Genomic DNA, 5545 nt, shown 5'->3' on the forward strand with positions numbered 1-5545 from the left:
CTGTCTCTGTCTGTATACATGTGTCTGTATACTCTGTCTGTATACATGTCTGTCTCTGTCTGTATACATGTATGTCTCTGTCTGTATACATGTGTCTGTATACTCTGTCTGTATACATGTCTGTCTCTGTCTGTATACATGTATGTCTCTGTCTGTATACATGTCTGTATACTCTGTCTGTATACATGTATGCCTCTGTCTGTATACATGTGTCTGTCTCTGTCTGTATACTCTGTCTGTATACATGTGTCTGTATACTCTGTCTGTATGCATGTCTGTCTCTGTCTGTATACATGTCTCTGTCTGTATACATGTGTCTGTATTCATGTGTCTGTCTCTGTCTGTATACTCTGTCTGTATACATGTGTCTGTATACTCTGTCTGTATACATGTCTGTCTCTGTCTGTATACATGTCTCTGTATACTCTGTCTGTATACATGTGTCTGTATACTCTGTCTGTATACATGTCTGTCTCTGTCTGTATACATGTGTCTGTCTCTGTCTGTATACTCTGTCTGTATACATGTGTCTGTATACTCTGTCTGTATGCATGTCTGTCTCTGTCTGTATACATGTGTCTGTATTCATGTGTCTGTCTCTGTCTGTATACTCTGTCTGTATACATGTCTGTCTCTGTCTGTATACATGTCTCTGTATACTCTGTCTGTATACATGTGTCTGTATACATGTCTGTCTCTGTCTGTATACATGTCTCTGTATACTCTGTCTGTATACATGTGTCTGTATACATGTCTGTCTCTGTCTGTATACATGTCTGTCTCTGTCTGTATACATGTGTCTGTCTCTGTCTGTATACATGTGTCTGTATACATGTGTCTGTCTCTGTCTGTATACATGTGTCTGTCTCTGTCTGTATACATGTGTCTATCTGTGTCTGTATACATGTGTCTATCTGTGTCTGTCTGTATTCATGTGTCTGGGTCTGTCTGTATACATGTGTCTGTCTCTGTCTGTATACATGTGTCTGTCTGTATTCATGTGTCTGTATCTGTCAACTACATGTGTCTGTGTCTGTCTGTATACATGTGTCTGTGTCTGTCTGTATACATGTGTCTGTCTGTGTCTGTCTGTGTACATGTGTCTGTGTCTGTATACATGTGTCTGTCTGGGTCTGTCTACATGGGTCTGTCTGGGTCTGTCTGTATACATGTGTCTGTCTGGGTCTGTCTGTATACATGTGTCTGTCTGGGTCTGTCTGTATACATGTGTCTGTCTGGGTCTGTCTGTATACATGTGTCTGTGTCTGTATACATGTGTCTGTCTGGGTCTGTCTGTATATATGTGTCTGGGTCTGTCTGTATACATGTGTCTGGGTCTGTCTGTATACATGTGTCTGTCTCTGTCTGTATACATGTGTCTGTCTCTGTCTGTATACATGTGTCTGTCTCTGTCTGTATACATGTGTCTGTCTCTGTCTGTATACATGTGTCTGTCTCTGTCTGTATACATGTGTCTGTCTCTGTCTGTATACATGTGTCTGTCTGTATTCATGTGTCTGTCTCTGTCAACTACATGTGTCTGTGTCTGTCTGTATACATGTGTCTGTGTCTGTCTGTATACATGTGTCTGTGTCTGTCTGTATACATGTGTCTGTGTCTGTATACATGTGTCTGTCTGGGTCTGTCTGTATACATGTGTCTGGGTCTGTCTGTATACATGTGTCTGTCTGGGTCTGTCTGTATACATGTGTCTGGGTCTGTCTGTATACATGTGTCTGTCTGGGTCTGTCTGTATATATGTGTCTGGGTCTGTCTGTATACATGTGTCTGTCTGGGTCTGTCTGTATACATGTGTCTGGGTCTGTCTGTATACATGTGTCTGTCTGGGTCTGTCTGTATATATGTGTCTGGGTCTGTCTGTATACATGTGTCTGGGTCTGTCTGTATACATGTGTCTGTGTCTGTATAAATGTGTCTGTCTGGGTCTGTCTGTATACATGTGTCTGGGTCTGTCCGTATACATGTGTCTGGGTCTGTCTGTATACATGTGTCTGGGTCTGTCTGTATACATGTGTCTGGGTCTGTCTGTATACATGTGTCTGGGTCTGTCTGTATACATGTGTCTGGGTCTGTATACATGTGTCTGTCTGGGTCTGTCTGTATATATGTGTCTGGGTCTGTCTGTATACATGTGTCTGTGTCTGTCTGTATACATGTGTCTGTCTGTGTTTGTATACATGTGTCTGTATTCATTTGTCTGTATACATGTCTGTCTGTGTCTGTATTCATGTGTCTGTATTCATTTGTCTGTATACATGTCTGTCTGTGTCTGTATACATCTGTGTCTGTATACATGTCTGTCTGTGTCTGTATTCATGTGTCTGTCTGTATACATCTGTGTCTGTATACATGTCTGTCTGTGTCTGTATTCATGTGTCTGTCTGTATACATGTCTGTCTGTGTCTGTATACGTGTCTGTCTGTATACATGTCTGTCTGTGTCTGTACTGTATACATGTCTGTCTGTATACATGTCTGTCTGTGTCTGTATACATGTCTGTCTCTCTTTGTATACGTGTCTGTCTGTATACATGTCTGTCTGTGTCTGTATTCATGTGTCTGTCTCTGTGTACATGTGTCTGTCTCTGGATATGTGCCTGTCTCTATACATGTGTCTCTCTGTCTCTGTAAACATGCGTCTGTCTCCCTTTTTACATCTGTCTGTCTCTCTGTATACGTGTCTGTTTCTCTGTATACACGTCTCTGTCTGTCTCTGTATACATGTGTCTGTCTCTGTCTGCCTGACTTATCTCCGCCCCCCGTCCCAGTCTATGACATCATCACCCAGCTTTTTCATCCTAATGATGGATTTTCTGATTTCTTTGAATTCTATGATCTGAAATCTTAAAGATTTATTTATCTTTTAAACAGAGCTACTTGGTGTGCATTCTCATCCTCCTGCTTCTTCTTCCTCTTCTTCTTCTCCTTCTTGATAACCTCACATCTTAACACATGGAATAAAACAGGAAGTGCTCGTCCTCCTCTCCTCTGTACCGATGCTCTCTGATGGTTCAGACGTTGCTCTCGTGGTCGTGTCCTGACCGAGAGAGGATGGTTTCTGCAGAGAGGAGCTGGAGGTGGGAGCGTGGGTGGAGCAGCTGAGGTTAAAGGGTCTCCACGGCACTGAAGTTTGATATTCCTCCTGAAGAGACCCCTGAGGAACGCAATCATTCTGCAGCCGAGCCGTGTCCTGGCCTCACACTTCTCTCTTCAGACCTGCTTTTGTTTTTATTTCTCTGTCTCTCCATTCGTCCCTCACTTATCGCTCTTTAAATCACTTGCTTATTTCCACATTTCTCTCTCTCTCTCTCTCTCTCTCTCTCTCTTTCTCTCTCTCTCTCTCTCTCTCTCATGCCCTTGATTACTTTCTCTTTTATTACTATTATACGAGAAAAACAGGACGATCGTGCGAAAGAGAAAGCAAGAAAAACGACACGCGGCACGTTCTCTTACACACTTGTACTCGTATAACTGGGAAAAGACAAAATAACGAGTGTGTGTGTGTGTGTGAGAGAGAGAGAGACATAAAAATCTAGTAAGATGAATAAATATGAAATTAGCGCGAAGTTCAGGTGTCTATGAGGCCCTCAGGAAATAATGCAGCTTTTTTTCCCCTCTTCACACTGTAATTATTTTACAAGGCCAACTCTTTCATCACACATCCCATTTTTGTTATCCTTTTTTTCCCCCCGTTTTTTTCCTTCTATATACTTTTCACTTTTTGTTGTTCTTTTTACATAACGACCCCTCACTCATTTCACCACCCACACAAGCACAGAAGGTAAATTAACGACCGGGATGAAAGGCAGAAAAAGTAATGCAAAAATAAAAAAAAATGCATCTAAAAACAAAAATCATTTAAATAGATTTCTAATAAAAAGCTGACGCAAACAGTAAAGGGGAAAAAATCAAAATCTTTGGGCAAAAATCAGGTAAAAGAAACAAAAAAGAAAATATTTTTCTAAAAAGCTGTAAAAATTTGTATAGGGAATAATTTATTGAACAAAAAAAACTATGCAAAAATTTCAATTTGTTTTTTAAATATTTGAAATCTTAAACGTGTAAAACGTGTCGTAATTTGAGGCCTGTGATTAAATAATTTAATTATTATGATAAAGCGGTACGGTCGCGGTGTGACGCAGAGTCGGAGGAAATAACGGGAGACGTGAACAGAACGCAGATGTATAAAGAACGTCGGTGTTGTGAGTTGAAAGCGCCTCGAGAGCGTCCGGCTAACCGCCTGCTAATGTCAGTCTGTGTCCGTCCTGTTTTCTTAAACTTTCCCTCACTGCTCTCACAGGAGCCCTTTAGCTCCCGGAGGCAGCAATGCTAATTACCTAGCCAGAACAAATCTCACACACACACACACACACACAGCACCATAGACAGCATGAAGGCTGATGCACGTGATGAAGATCGTGGCACAGAGGGCTCTTTTTTTAATGGTGTGTGTTTTTTTTACCCCCCAAATTTGTCATCCCTGGAGGTAACTGAGGTTTTGATGTCAAGAACTTCAGATATTAGCCATTAGCGAGAAGTGAATTTCCTTCTTCGTGATTTTTTTCTTTCTCTCTCTTGTGTTTTTTCATTAAAGAGTGCATGGAAAGTAGATCTTATTCTTCACAATTTGTTTTAAACACACTAACATTAGCATATGAGGTTTAAAACGATTTAGCGCATGACTATAGCGTCCACAAACTCACCGAGGCCGCACACACATACTGTAAGCGCTACGCCGTTAGCTAGCCGCGTAACTGCGTATCCTCAAGGATTTTACCACGACGGAGGAAATGATGACACACCGTCTGCAAGCGACCAGCGTTCCCACAAAGCTAACTCTGATAGGTAAATTATTATTTTTTTTTTTTTTTTTTTTGACAAAACCCACAACTCTCACAAATTATCTGTGAGACCTCTCGCCTCTGCTGCTGCCATAACACAATCAGGCAAAAGCTGTATTTACAAGACACAAAGTTAACGAGATCTGATGTAATTTTTGACGTTTTTCTACGACAGAATATTTGTGGAGAAAATAGTTTTCTCCACATTGGCTAAACGCTACATGATGCTAAACCTACTTACACTGTAAAATTGCAGTCTGCTCTTAAAGTGATACCGATTAACCTGTGAGAAATGTCAGGTTACTCACTAGATAGTTCAAATCCCAGGCCTCAAGCAAGTCTTAGCTAATGGTTTAGCTAGCTAGCATGTAGCTTTAAAAAAAACAGACAGGCTGAGTAACATTAAGCCTGGAGACAAAACATACAGGGATATTAATGGTTACCAGATAAAATTACAATTAGCAGAAGGACAGCGACACAAAATCAAACTATCTCAGAATTTCGACTTAAAATTTTTTAGCGTTTTTAGCCGCAGCACACAGAGTTATTTATTCCTGACTTAAATGGACATTTACATGGTTTTAATTCTAGCATCTGGTCAGTAAGCGCTGATAAATCTCAAGCAGGTCGACCAGCTGAACGGAACCAAAAGTGATTTTAGAATAAAACGAGCTGAAGCTCGAG

This window comes from Tachysurus fulvidraco, chromosome 8, assembly GCF_022655615.1.
Source record: "Tachysurus fulvidraco isolate hzauxx_2018 chromosome 8, HZAU_PFXX_2.0, whole genome shotgun sequence".
NCBI classification, from domain to species: Eukaryota; Metazoa; Chordata; class Actinopteri; order Siluriformes; family Bagridae; genus Tachysurus; species Tachysurus fulvidraco.